Source organism: Labeo rohita, chromosome 24 (assembly GCF_022985175.1).
Source record: "Labeo rohita strain BAU-BD-2019 chromosome 24, IGBB_LRoh.1.0, whole genome shotgun sequence".
NCBI classification, from domain to species: Eukaryota; Metazoa; Chordata; class Actinopteri; order Cypriniformes; family Cyprinidae; genus Labeo; species Labeo rohita.
In genome coordinates, this window is record NC_066892.1 from 1,119,525 (window position 1) to 1,135,474 (window position 15,950).

The window sequence follows — 15,950 nt, forward strand, 5'->3', positions numbered from 1 at the left end:
GTCATAGCTTAATATTTTTCAACTTAAACCATATTGTGTCTGATTAGGACAGTAAACATTGTCAAAGTTATGATTGTTACCATGTTATTACTGCATTTAATTTATTTATTATTTATTTATTTTTTGAAATTTTAAATTACACATGAATAACAAACACTATGATGCTATATATATGTATGTTTTATTTATTTTTATTTTTGTTTTTCAATTTTTTATTTGAATATGTTATTGTATGATTCTATAAAAACATAGTATTAACACAATTTGAATTAATTTAAATGAATTAAACTCATGATTGCTTAAAAACAGTTTAAAGTTATGAAACCAACATGTTTATTTCTAACAAAACGGAGTCAAAACAACATAAATATTACTCTGAAAAGGTTTCAAACGAAGTGAATTCATTTTACTTGCATAAACTTTTGGATGAAGAATGTGAGCAATTTTTCATGCTGTGATGATTCGTCAATAGGCATACATATTTATGTTTATCAACAAAATTCAGTCATGGTAAAAAAAAAAAAAAAAAAGGCAAAATATATCTTACAAAGTTTTTGACAAATATAATTTTATAGATCATTTACAAGCTTTTTGGCTCTAAAATTATTATTTTTTTCCCTAAATGGTTGCATCTCAAAAAAAAAAAAAATCGTTAAAAAAAAAAAAAATATATATATATATATATATATATATATATATATATACATTTATTTTTATTTATTTATTTTGCATTTTTTAAATGTATTTTTATGTCTCTTCTGGGTAAAAACAGAACCAAATGTGTTATGAGGGATTTATGTCTTTATGTTTTGAGTTTTTGTTCCTCAGATGTCTTGAGAAGCGTGTGAAGTCTTTGTTTTGTGACTGATGAGTCTTTCAGTTCTCTTTTAAACAGACCAGCATATGTTGTGTTGTGGTTTTCGACTTCCTAACTAGCTTACCATCAAACCGCCTTTGGTTAACCGGGTTCATCTGAAGGACAACAAATGGTCAGGGTTGTGTTTTCCTCCAAAACCTCAAGGACCTTGGTTCAGTCTTTATAATACTGGTTTGCAAGAGTGAAAAGACCCAAGAAGTTGTTGACACTTTTGTTAGAAAACAGCTTTAGAGATGAGCATTCAAACATCACATGATGTTTCTGTCAAAAGTCAGTGTGTTTTTGGATCAATAGAAGTTGGTCTTCAAGGATGTTTATTGTCTTGAGTGACTCGCTTGGCATGACTGAAGAAAGCTGGTGTGTTTCTGAAGGTTGCATGTGTTGGATATGTATAATATATACAATTTAAGTGCTGTACGACAATTACATTATGAGATTTTCAGAGTTTAGTAAAATTACTAAGCATGTTGTGTTGTGTAAACACAGAATTATCAGGTGAAACAAAAAGGACAAGCAGATTTACAGTGGCTTTCCTCAAATATATCTATATGCATACATTTGTTTTTATTTCATTGCAGAATATGTGCCTGGAAAAAAATCTCTAACTTAACGCAAAATATATTTTCTTAATTTTTTCTTCTGATTGCAAGCTAAAATGTAACAATAGTAATCCATATTAAACTTTTTTTTGGCATTACCATCATGGGAGTTTAGAAAATGTTCTTTGATTGTCATTCTACTTATTTGATTGCCAAAAAAATTCTAATATCCCCTAATTTTCTTTATGCAAAATATATATTTTTTTCTTCTGATTACAAGCTAAAATGTGACTATAGTAATGCACATGACACTTTTTATTTTTTGCATTACAATCATGGGAATTTAGAAAAAATGTTGTTTAATTATCATGAAAATAATGTCACAATGCACAAAAAAAAAAAAAAAATCCTAATATCTCCTAATTTTCTTTATGCAAAATTTAATTTTTAAATGTTTTTCATCTGATTGCAAGCTAAAATGTGACTATAGTAATGCACATGACACTTTATTTGCGTTATGTGCATGGGAATTTAAAGAAAATGTTGTTTAGTTTTCATGAAAATAGTCACAATGCAAAAAAATCCTAATAACCCCTAATTTTCTTTATGCAAAATATCATTTTTATTTATTGTGTCTTCTGATTGCAAGCTAAAATGTGACGGTAGTAATGCACATGACACTTTTTTTGCATTGCAATCATGGGAATTTAGGGAAAATGTTTTATTGTCATGAAAAGAACGTCACAATGCAAAAGAAAAAAATAATAATATCATGTAATTTTCTTTATGCAAAATATAATTTTGAAACGTTTTTCTTCTGATTGCAAGCTAAAATGTGACAATAGTAATGCACATGACACTTTATTTGCATTACATTCATGGAAATGTAGAAAAAAATCCTAATATCCTGTAATTTTGCTTGTGCAAAATATAATTTATTTTCTTTTGACTGCAAGCTAAAATGTGAGAATAGTAATGCACATGACACTAATCTGCACTACAATCATGAGAATTTAGAGAAAATGTTGTATAACTGTCATGAAAATAAAGTCACAATGCAAAAAAAAATCCTAATATCCCCTAGTTTTCTTTATGCAAAATATAATTTCTTAATTTTTTCTTCAGATTGCAAGCTAAAATGTGAGAATAGTAATGCACATGACACTTTATTTGCGTTACAATCATGGGAATTTAGAGAAAATGTTCTTCAATTGTCATGAAAACAAAGTTACAATGCAAAAAAAAAAAAAAAATCCTATTATCCCCTAATTTTCTTATATAATGTTTAATTGACGATAGTAATGCACGACACTCAATTTGCACTACAATCATGGATATTTAGAGAAGATTTTAAACAATAGTCAGATTATAAAAAAAAAATCTTAGTATCTCTTCATTTTCCTTGTGCAAAGTATAATTTCTTTATTTCTTTATTATTTCAAGCTAAAATGTGTCCCTGGTAAATCATCCAAATGATGCTTTTTCTGCATTGCAATCATGAGAATTTTGCTAAAATTGTTTAATTGTCATTGAAAACAGCTTCACGTTGCAAACAATGCTTCAATGCCTTCATTTCTCCTTCTGAATTGAAGGTGAAATGTGTTTTTGTCATTGACTGGGTTTGTTGAATGCTTCAGCGATGCCGCGAGGGCTCATAAAGCCTGATGTTTTGGCTGTGGTGTGTGTGTTGTGTAATAGTCTTCTCGTAGAGCATTCCAAGATTTCCCGGCTGAGCGGAGGTTGCCGTAAAAAGAAAAGCAGGGCGGTGTGGCTTTTAAACAGCCTTCCATTGGTGGAAACAAATTACCCCGATGCTCCGTTTGCTGCTCGTATCTGTTGTGTTTTGCGTGTTTGAGCAGTGGGGTGTGGGTCGGCTTTCCCCACACATCCGTGTGTGTGTGTGTGTTTCTGGCTGGACGGGGGGAGGGTGAGACTGGAATTCCTCTCTGGACTGAAATGGCCACCGTATAGTCCATCAGCGCTCCAGTCAGCAGTGTTGGAGAGCCGGCGCGGATCATCCAGAGGGAAATACGGCTGTTTGCATGCTGCGATATGGATGCAAGCTGTGCTGCATGGGTGGGGGGCTGGACGAGCGAGCTAGAGAGAAAGAGAGAGAGAGAGAGAGAGAGATGGGGGGGTGGGGGGTGTCTGTGAGAAATGGGGGATGGGTCGCCTCAAGCAAAAACTGGGATTTAAAGCAACAGTACGTGTTTTTCTTCCTTGTTTACTAAGTCAGTCATCACTAGTACTACAGTAGTGCGTTTAGTTAAACCTACAACACATGAACTATAAGGGAACTATGAAATCTGTTTCCAACCACCCATTTTTATGGTTCAGTAAAATTTCAGTAATCAAATTAATTGAAATCATGAAACTGGATGATTTTTCAGATTTCATTGATTAATTCGAATTTAACGTTATGCCACGATTTTATTTTTTAGATATCGAGGAATCACGATTTTGAATAGAAATATTACCAAACGTTACAATTAGACATAGGAATAGGAAAAACATGCAAGAAGGTGGGAGTGAATTTTTTGTTAATTTTTTTTTTTTTTTTTACTTAAGCGTTGCGTTTTTATAATGCTGTTATAAATGTGACGTGAGTGCAACAGTCAGACGTTTCCATGCAAGCACAATTAAATAAAAAACCTGAGAAGAACTACTACTGCATCATGATGACAGGCTGAAAGCGGCTGTTCATTGCTTTTACACAATATTTATAGTTAATAATAGTCTTCTGTGGTTATACCTTCAGTCATTTTGAATATGAATTACCTTATTTTTTTTTAAAGCATTTTCCTTGTATTATTTCTTGACACATAATATGTATAAGACAAGATGTAGTTGTAGTTCATGCATCTTTTCTGCAAAGATATTTAAGTGATTTGTTTAATATTTATGTCATGCACAACTTCATGTGTGGTGCACTTGGATTAGAATTTTCTTTAACTAAAGAAAAAGTTACTTGAGTCATGTTGTAGTTACATTTTCAAGTTGACTAGTTAAAAATCGTAAAAAATTGAGAACTGGTCAAATTTTAAAAATCTAAATTGTAATTTTTTTGCCATATCACCCAGCCCTACATGAAACTCATACAGTTTAACAACAATTTATTAAAAGCTGAACAAAAATTACATTTAATTTTTTTCCCCGCTCAAATTCCAATTTATTTTTACCAATTTATGCGTTTTGATTTTTTTTTTCTGGAGTAAATAAAATAAAATTAATTAATTAATTATTATAAATTAATTACATTTTTATAATAAAAAAGTCTAATTAATTTAATTCTTGTAATTTATTATAATTTAATAATAATAATTATAATAACAAATTATTATTATTATTATTATTATTATTATTATTATTATTATTATTATTATTAATTATTAAATTGTTTTTAAGTATTTATGCATTTATTTATTTTTAAAGAAGTTCTGTCTCGTGTATTTCTCTGGTAATTAATTAATTGCTTGGCAGGTGAATAAACCAGTAAATAAATTTACATGAAAAATATTACTGAAAAAGAACAATTTTCATTTAGAAATTGCTAGTAAATTTCACAAATCTTATTAAAATAATTATTAAATTATTACAAAAAAGATTAGATTTTCTGCAATGAAACTTTATTTTGAGAAGTGCTTAACAAATATAAGAGTTCATTTGCAAAAACAGATAACTGTTTTTAACAATTTTCACAGTCACATTCAGTTACCATTGTTTTGTCATTATTCTGTATTATTTTTGGGTTTTAATGTTAAGAACTTGTCTTTTTACTTTTGTTGGATCACTGAAATCACTGAGAAAATGCATCATGCATTTTTAAACATTTCTCACCAATTCCTTGCATAATTTTTACTATGTAGAATAAAATTAAATGCTTGTATTTAAACAGAATTCATGCATTCTGACATTTAGACTTCTGTTAATGAATCAGTCATCAAGCAGTGACAGGAATATCAAAAAGACCAAATATTGGCTGGCTAAGTTTAAGATTTTTCAATTATTAGTGTGTTAAATAAAGAATCACAGTGCAAATATTGGTTGCTAAACCTGAGTTCTCATTGCAAATGTTGTATGAGGTATAAAGGCAGGTTGTTTTCTGTTTTAGGGCATATTTGAGCCTGTAAAAGAGTTTGTGATTATGTAAAACGGCCATGCATGCTGGGAGCATCACATCATGGCAAGTGCATTGCAAATGCATTGTATGCATTGCATTGTCTTTATACAAATCTGCTTGTCTGAACCGTATTCAAATAGTGTATCGAATGAACTTCAAGCATCGTTTTTACCCAGTAAGCAGTGTCTGCTAGACTCTCGACAATCTCTCGTGTTTTGCGATTTGTGCTGCGTCAGATCTTTGCGTTAGAACGTGAAATGTTCTCCAAACACAGAGATGGGATGCTGGGATTTGCTCAAATTGCCTGTAATTGACTTTCGGCCCTGAACGTGGAGAATCGTTGAATTCATGAGTGTGTTTTCCTCCTGACTTTCAATCTGGTGCAGATACTCCAAACCCACGGCTCAGATCGGAGCTGATTTAATAAGTGAAGATCAAACCGGTCGCGTTTAGACGGAATGTTTTTGGCCGTCCGGATTATTACCCATAATGCACAACATAAAGTCATTTCAGTCTTCAGTGATACAGAAGATCAATATGAGCAATAACAGAGAGATTTATTTCAAACATGGTTTTTACTGCAGAAACTGTTGGATGGCAGGTTTGGGACGTTTGCAGAAGCTTGTGCTGGAATTTGGAAGTGATGATGCATCATAAAATTAAGAATAATCAGGAAAGTGCTTTGTTTTGCGGCCTTGTGTTGTTTAAGTTCAGAATTTTAATCTTTATGTTGAAATTTAAAGCTAAGTGTTAGGGGTTTTGTCAAACTAGTTTTGTCATTAGTAGTAATAATCTTTGACATGGCTTGTAGTTTGCAATCAATAAATAGCCTTTTTTAGGTGCGTCAGCATTTTTGTGTGTGTATTTAGTTGATATTTGCTTTTGGCGGATGCATTTCTTCGACAGCACTTTGTTTTTCAAGGTCGGTAGTGAATGATCTATCTGCTTCATGTGTTTTTTTTTTTTTTTTTTCTTTTTAGGGACTTCTTTTATTTTGTGAATGAAGACAAGCCTGCTTGCTGTATTTCAGACCTTGTTTTATATTTATGTGGGATTATTTTTATGCATTTATATGCGACTAAAAGTATGCATGCAATTAATCATTTGCAGGTGCTTTAACTTTAATTTGGAAATGATTTCAAGGATTGATATGATCATCTTGTAATAAGATTAAACAAAAGTGATTGATTATGACAGAGATTAAGAATCAAGAAATGGCTTTTTTTATTTTGGTTTGGTTGTGGGTTGTTGTGTGTAATTTTAATTTTTTGTGTATTTTTTGGTGAGTTACACATTTAAGTTTAATACTAAGTGTTGTGAGTTAAACTGGTTTAGCAGTAGTAAATCACTTAGCAAACATTACTAACTCTGCTGAGTAATTGTGTCAGATATGTATAATAAATGAACAGCTTTTTAGCTACCTTTGTGTGTGTGTGTGTTTTTTTTTTTTTTTTTTTTTTTTTGTGTGTGTTGTCTAAACACATTTTGACTCTTTTTTTTTTTTTTTTTTTTTTCCAAAGTATTTTATGGATAATATATTTGCTTTTTTCCCCTGGGAATGAAGAAAAATCAGTTTTGCTGTATTTCAAGCCTATTGAATTTAGAAATGATTTATAATGACTGATCATCTTGTAATAAGATTAAACAATTAAAATGATTGATTGTTCGAGAGATTAAGAATAATTAAAGGGAGATTTTGTTTGGTTGCATATCATCCAACAACATCGTTACACATTAAAAAATTAATTTAATTGTTACAAGTTTGGTTATACTGGTTTAGCAGAATTTACAAACCCAACTAAATTCGCTGAGTAATTGTGCCAGATATGTATAATCAATGAATCAATGAACCGCTTTTTAGGTACGTTTAGACCTTTTTTTTTTTTTTTTCCCCTAGGGTATTTTATGGATAATTTATTTTTTTTTAATATTTAGGAACTTAAGAATTCTTTATTTGAAGAATTAAAATAAAGAAAAGCCAAGCAAGTTTGGTTAAAACAGTTTAGCAGGATTTACAACTCAACTAACTTCACTGAGTAATTGTGCCAGATATTTATAATCAATCAAGCTTTTTAGGTATGTTTTTATTTTTTATTTTTATTATTTTTTTTTTCCCCAAGGTATTTATGGATGATTTATATGCTTCATGTTTTTTTTTTAATTTTCTTTTTATTTTATTTTTTTAATTTAGGGATTTGAGATTTTTTTGTTTATTTTAAATTTATGTTGGGTGATTTTATAATTTTATATACATTTCATGCAAAATGTAGGTGCATGAATATGTTTGGTGTTTGGTGAGTTTTTTGGGAATGTATATTACATTGAAATGTAACATTAAGTGTTACGAGTTTAGTTATACTGGTTTAGCAGAATTTAGAAACTCTAACTTCGCTGAGTAATTATGCCAGATATTTATTTGTGAATAAAGAAAAGTCAGCTTGCTGTGTTTTTTTTTTTTTTTTTTTTTTTTGTTTTTTTTGTTTTATATTTGTGTTGGGTGATTTATATTTTTATATGCAACTTTTCATGCAAAATGTAGATGCATGAAAGTCAATAAATGGCACATTTGCCATTTGCAAAAGCTTATATTTAAATTTAAAAATATTGATAATGACTCATCTTGTAACAAGATTAAACAATTAAAATGATTGATTGATTGAACCCCCACCCAAGGTATTTTATGGATTATTTGCTTCATGTTTATTTTATTTTATTTTATTTTGGGACTGAAGAGTTCTTTATTTGGGAATAAAGAATAACAAGTTTGCTGTATTTCAGGCCTTTTTTATATTTATGTTGGATTATATTTATGCAACTTTTCATGCAAAATGCAGGTGCATGAATGTTCATAAATGGCACATTTGCCATTTGCAAAAGCTTATACTTGAATTTAGAAATTATTGATAGTGAATGACTGTGCCAGAGATTTAAGAACAAAAAAAAAAAAAGAAAAAAAAAAAAAAAGTTTTGTTTGGTTGCATATTGTGTATCATCCAACATGAGGTTTTAAATGAGTTTAATGAGTTGAAATGTAATTCTATGTCTAATGAGTTTGGTTAAACCGGTTCGCTGAGTAATTGTGCCAGATATATTAATAATCAATAAATAGCTTTTTAAGTATGTTAGTGTTTTGTGTGTTGTCCATGCACAGTATTTCTTTAGCTGGATAATTTGTTTTGTTTGTTTGTCTTATTCAGAGACTCTTTGGAACAAAGTAAAACCAGCTTGCTGTATTTTATATTTTGTTTATATTTATATAGGGCAATTATTTTAATATGTAGGTGCATGAAGTTCATAAGAATGTGAGCTTTAAAGACGATCAACCTTGGTTTATGAGCTGCAGAGTTGTTATTGAGTTCAGAATTAATTAAAATATTAAAGGCTTTTGCCCCCATTGTTGAACGACTGTGATGACAGATCTGTGTGCTCGTCATCGTGTGGTTGTTCTCTGCGGGCCGTTTTCAGGTTCTCGTCTTTCGTTCAGATGATCAGAGTCCACGAGTGTCATATTTACACTTGTGTAATTGCAAATGAAATGTTTGCTTGGCAAGTCTCAGGTAATTTCCCCAGGTTTGTTATTGTTGCCAATTCTATTATTTTCTTAAACGAGGCGACCGTGTTTGAAGAGAGATTGCGGTTGCAGTCGCGTGCTGCAGAAACGCCTGGCTGTTCTCGCCGTGTCGTTTGTTTACCTGCTTAGATAACGCTTATCTGAGCCGAGCCGCACGGTCGGGATGCCGTACGTAAACGCTGTTATTCTGCAGGACTTATCTGTCGCACGAGCCTCGTCGTGCATCACACGCCGCTCGTGAACACGCAGAGAATTTGGTTCAAATGTTCCACAAAATTACTGGGTTGCGTGTTTTTACAGTGCGACGGACTGTGTTTTGGTAATAGACTCATTGTGTGCATTGATCGTTGGGTGCAGTTCTGTAGAAATAGCCAGAATATTGCATTGAGCACATGTGCATTTGAACTCTGCTGCACTTCCTGCAGACTTGCATGTAGATCTATGCATTTGTTGAAGATTTGCTGTGAGAAGTTCTTTATAAGTTCAGACATTAGAATAGTTTAATGGTCTTGAAGCACAATTCAGAACCACACATGCATTCTTCCACCCATGTATTGATTCTTAAAGGAAAATACTATTCTGTCAAGTGTTTTAACATCGTTACTAGAGAAAATCTGTGGAAGAATGTCTGTCAGGGTATTGTCTCTTAAAGAAGAAGTCCACTTCCTGAACAACAATTCACAAATGATTTACTCACCCCCTTGTCATCCAAGATGTTCATGTCTTTCTGTCTTCAGTCGTAAAGAAATGATGGTTTTTGAGGAAAACATTTCAGGATTTTTCTTCATATAATGGACTTCATTGGTGCCCCTGATTTTGAACTTCCAAAATGTAGTTTAAATGCAGCTTCAAAGGCTCTAAACGATCCCAGACGAGGAAGAAGGGTCTTATCTAGCGAAACGATCGCTCATTTTTGTCAAAAAATAAAAATTTGTATACTTTAAGCACAAAATCTTGTGTAGCACAGGTTCTGGGATGCGCGTCCACAACGCTACGAATTACTGATGGGTCGTTCTTGAATGATTCGTTCATTTTGAACAAATCTTTAATGTGACTCGGGAAGAACGAGTCGTCTCTGGGAGTGATTCGTTCAGTCGCGCATGCGCAACATCCTGTTAGGTTCTGTACTGGAATTAGTTCACCTGTTTTTTGAGTGGTTCGTTCATCTTATGGGGCTGTCACGTGATGAACGAACGACTTGAACCCTAAAACTTGTCAGATAAGAGGTGAGATGAGCTAATCATAGACTAAAGACCCAGGAAACAATGAATGAATCTTTTCTGTTTCTTATAGCATTATAGTTTTGTCTTGTTTGTAGTGTGATCAACGTTTGTGTAAGCAGTAGATGTGTTAGGGAAGTAACGTAACATTTTAATTATGTTTTGCTAAAATGAACGAAATGACTCAAAGATTCGTTCATTTTGCTGAACGAGACTCAAAGGTCCGAGTCGGTAAAATGATCCAAACCTCCCATCACTACTATGAATCACGTCTAAGTTCATCGTCTGTGTACTGAGCATGATGAAAAACTCCACCTTATTTTCTCCTACAACTTGAGAATCGTCCGACATTGTTGTACCTTTTTGTTTGTAAACAGTGTTTGATTTACTTGCACTTTCTTAGTCTTTGCGCGTTCGCTTTGTAAACACTGGGTCTGTAGATCCACGTGACCTTTCGACGTGATTCAATAGTACGTAGCGTCGTGGACGTGCATCCCAGAGCCTGTGCTACACCAGCTTTTGTGCTTAAAAAGTATACACATTTTTATTTTTCCAAAAAAAAAAAAAAAAAACACCTGTGAAAATCAATATGGAAAATTCCTTCACGTTTTTCTCTATTATTTTGGTCTGGAGAGCAGGAATGCATATTTTATATATTATATATATTCCACTAAAATATTATGCAGTACAGCTGTTTTTGACATTGATCATAATCAGAAGTGTTTTTTTGAGCAGCAAATCAGTATATTAGAATGATTTCTGAAGGATCATGTGACACTGAAGATTGAAGTAATGATGCTGAAAATTCAGCTGCGCATCACAGAAATAAATTATATTTTAACAGATATTCACATAGAAAACGGCTATTTTAAAATCATAGAAATATTTCACATTTTTAATTATATTTTTGACATGTAGGGCCCTATGAAAATTATCTTTTCCCAAATTCCGTTTTTTCTGTTTTAATTTTTTTTTTTTTGGTAATGGTTAAATTGCATTATATTAATCAAAAAGCAAGCCGGATTAATTAAACTTATACAATTTAACATCAATTAATTAAAAGCTTAACAAAAATTACGTTTATGGCCTTATGAAATGTTTTTTTCTCACCTTCTCTTTTATTGTTACCAAATTTTGTTTAAGCATTTGTCTAATTATTTGAATGCATAAAAACAACTTTTATTGAAGTTTATTTTTACAACATTTTTACAATTTTTAAATTGTTTTGGTTATCAAATAAAGGCATAAAATATTAGTTTCATTTATCTTTTATTCAAATGCAAATTACAACAAACTTTATTCTTTGAAAAAACAAGCTCTGTGTGTGTGTATGATTGAAATAAGCTCTGTTGCACAATGATAGATGGGTTTGGCGCAGATTTGAATCAAATGAAAAGTATAAATCAATAAAAATCCAATCAGAAACTTTGAAGTCAATTCCAGTCTTGTTTTATGTATTGCATTTTTCTTCTTTCATGGCGAGTGTTGGAATTTGAAGGTAATTTCAGGTTTTGTTCTGTCATCGAGCTGATATCTGAATGTCTGCGTTGTTGTGACGGCCCTTGTTTGTGGCATACGTTTCTTTTTGGCTCCTAGAGAAAAGCCCAGAAAAAGGGGGCCCGTCCGGGACGGTCTCCATTCAGCAGACGATTGATGGCTCTCATGCTCTCATGCTCTGTGAATCAGCGAGCGCTCTGGGTGTGTTTGTGTCCCTTTCTGTCTGTGTTTGTGTCGGTGGGGCCGGGACCCGTCTGCTGGAGCCGTCCCGGCCCTACAGTGGCCCCCCTTGGCTTTTGTGTACGTCGGTCTGTGCTCAGATGTGCTGTTTGTTGAGATCTGGCCTCACGCTGAGGTTACGGGGTAATGACACCATCTCAGTCTGTTTCCTCTGATGTTTTGAGCTTGTGTTACACAGTCTGTGTTCGGTTTCGTGCGTGCAGGCGTTTATTTCTAAAGCGCTTTAAATAATACACATTGTTTCAAAGCAGCTTTACAGTAATAAACTTCAATTTTGGCTGTAAAGCAGCTCTACAAAAGACAATAATGTCATTATTCAGATCAGTTTAGTCCAAATTTTGTTCATCCAAGTTGTGTTGCAATTTTTTGGCCTTTTTTTTTCATCACAGTTACGCATTTTCCCACAAATTCTTATTATTGAAATATGAAAAGCACTTTACTGTAATAACTTTTCTTACATTACATTTTAATAACTAGAAGTATTTTCATTACTGTATTAAGTATAAAATCATTTTAGTATTATTTATATTCTATTAGTTTTAGTTTTAGTTAAAAGTTGTAATATTTTTTTCTACTTAAATTTAATTGTAAATAGTTTTACTAATATTAGGTCTTCAACTTAATTTTATTTATTTCACTTAGTTGCCAAGGCGCAACATTTATAATTTGTTACTAAAATTACTAGAAATATTTTTAAAAACCTACTGAAAATTACAATTACATAAATTTACTATTAAATGCAAATTCTAAATGTTGCTTTGATTAAAAAAAGAACGTAATAAGTTGAAGAACTACAATTATTAGACATGTTAAAGAAACTAATTAAAATGACAAAAAAACATATAGCAAATTACTAAAACTTATTTCATTTGGTTATCAAGGTTATCAAGGCAAAATTTCTCATTTTTAAGTTCAGGAACTAAAATTTCTAGAAATATATAAACAATATTCTAAATGATAAAACTATATTGCAAGTGTAATAAAACAAACTTTTTTCAAGTTCAAGAACTAAAATTACTATAAATATTAAAGAAACTAATAAAAATGGCAAAAACGCATAGCAAATTTACTAAAACGTATTCACTTAGTTATCAAGGCAACATTTCTCATTTTTAAGTTCAAGAACTGAATTTACTTACTATTAAAAAAGTAAAAAATGACAAACCCATGTAAAAATTTACTATAGTTTTTAAGTTTAACTTTTAAGTTGAAGAACTAAAATTACTAGAAATATTAAAAAATCTAATAGAAATGACAAAATGCATAGCAAATTTACTAAAACTAAAATTTCACTTAGTTTAGTCACTTAGGCAGCATTTCTCATTTAAGTTAAAACCCATGTAAAAATGTGCTAAAATTTTAACTTCAGTTTGCTACCAAAAAAAAATGTCTAGTTTTTAAGTTGAATAACTAAAATTACTACAAATATATATTAAAAACTACTATAAATTATAAAACTACATAACAGATTTACTAGAACTTAAACTTGTCAGTTTACTACCAAAACAACATTTCTAGTTTTTACGTTGAAGAACTAAAATTACTAGAAATATATATTAAAAAACTACTATAAATGATACAACTATATTGCAAATTTACTAAAACTTAAACTTTTTTCAGTTTGCTACCAAAGCAGCATTTCAAATTTTTAAGTTCAAGAACTAAAATGAATATAAATATTAAAGAAACTATTAAAAATGGCAAAAACGCATAGCAAATTTAATAAAATTGTTTCACTTAGTTATCAAGGCAACATTTCTAATTTGTACGTTGAAGAACTGAAATTATTCAAAATATTTAAAAAGACTAAAAATCACAAACCCACATAAAAATTTACTAAAATTTACTTATTTCAGTTTGCTACCAAATCAACATTTCTATTTTTTTTTTTTTTTTTTTTTAAGTTGAAGAACTAAAATTACTGGAAATAAATATAAAAAACTACTATAAATAATAAAACTACATAACAAATTTACTAAAACTGAAACTTCTTTCAGTTCGCTAACAAAGCAATATTTCTAACTTATAAGTTAAAGTACTAAAATTACTAGAAATATATTTTAAAAATTACTATAAATGATAAAACTACATAACACATTTACTAAAACTTATTTCAGTTTGCTACCAAATCAACATTTCTATTTTTCTTAGTTGATGAACTAAAATTACTGGAAATATTTAAAAATAAAATAAAATATATAAAATAAAATAAAATAAAATTATTTAATATATATTTAATAAAACTACATAACAGATTTACTACAACTGAAACTTATTTCATTTAGTCACCAAGGCAACATTTGTAACTTTTAATTTGCAGAACTAAATTACTAGAAATATAAAAAATAAATATATATATAAAAAATAATAATAAAACCTACTAAAAATGACAAAATTACTACTTACTAAAACTTAAACTTGCAGTAAACATCCAGTATTTGTTTTATTTCAGGTCTATTCAAATTATTAAAAAACAAATACAGCAGAAATGAATTTGTATTGTATAAAGTGGTATAGAGGCTTATGTGAAGTGAAATTGTTAATATTTTAAAGGTTTGCAGCAGCTTTCAACCATAGTATCATATTGTGATCTTCCAGCTGTGTGTATGTCAGCTGTTTTTCAGCAGTGTTTGTTTTTGTTGAGGGTAAATGATTATTTTAAGTGTGTGTGTGTGTGAGCACCATACGGTGTGTTTGGACTTCTGCGATCGCTCAAATCTGTCTGCGTTTCCACCTGAGAGAGCAGATCTGTGAGCAGACGTCGTCTTCTCGGTGTGAGGAGACATTATTGGGGCTCCGGCTCCGGGGTTTTTGAGATGGAGATGGGGCAGATGCTTCCTCGGCGCTCCAGATGGAGGAATGTGCCGGATAATCCTGACTCCCAGGCTCCTCTCATGACCTCTCCGTCTCCATCTTGACGTCCAGCTGTCGCCAGACATCAGCGGCCGTCAGCTGTTCGCTTCTGCCTCGAGCGGCCATGAAAGAGAGTGTAAAAATATCTCACGCTGGAAGAGCGTGCGGAACGCATACTAATATCTAGAGATGGGAAATGGAAGGGATTGCCTGATTCAGGTTCAGGTTTTAGGAATTGTCAGTTTTCCTGATGATTGTTTTAGTATTTCTGATGAAGCACCAGCTAAGAATTTATCCTAATTACACTTAAAACAAGCAATATTGGAACAGTCTACAGTAAGATTATAAACATCATGTTTTTAAACATTTTAAATAATTGTATGTTCCATTTAAGTAACAATTTACAATAAGGTTTTAAACACATTTTTATGTTTTTAAACATTATTAAACATGTTCTGTTCTGTTTTTTTAAGTAACAATTTACAGTAAAGTTTTAAACACATTTTTGTTTAAAACTAATTTTTTTTTTTTTAACATTTTTAAACTCATTTTAGTTTTTAGTAACAATTTACATTAAGGTTGTACATTTTTAAACATTTTTTGTTTTGAAATATTTTTAAAACATTTTTTGTTTTTTAGAAACAATGTACAAATGAAACATTTAGTTTAAAAAAAAGTTTGTTTTAGTAACTATTTAGTTAAGTTAAATCTCTTTTAAATTTTTCATTTTCTGTTTAACAATTTACAGTAAGGTTTTAAACATTTGTTTAAAACAAAGTTTTAAAACACATTTGTTTTTAAACACTTTTTAAACTAATTTTGTTTTTATTTTAAAAGTAAACATTTAAACACATTTGTGTTTGTTGTTTTTTTTAGTAACAATTTACAGTAGGTTTGTACATTTTTAAATATTTTTGTGTTTGAAACATTTTTAGAAACCTTTGCTTTTTTTTAGAAACAATTTACAAATTAAACGTTTTAGTTTTTTAAAATTTAAGCTTATTTTTTTGTTCCGTTTACGATGACAAGAGGA

The 15,950-nt window shown here is 30.7% G+C and overlaps 1 protein-coding gene across 1 annotated transcript in view; it reads left to right on the forward strand.

Moving 5' to 3' along the window:
- The window catches only part of acvr2ba (activin A receptor type 2Ba), a 49,859-nt gene that overhangs the window by 1,190 nt on the left and 32,719 nt on the right, over positions 1-15,950 (forward strand). The window lies entirely within an intron of this gene.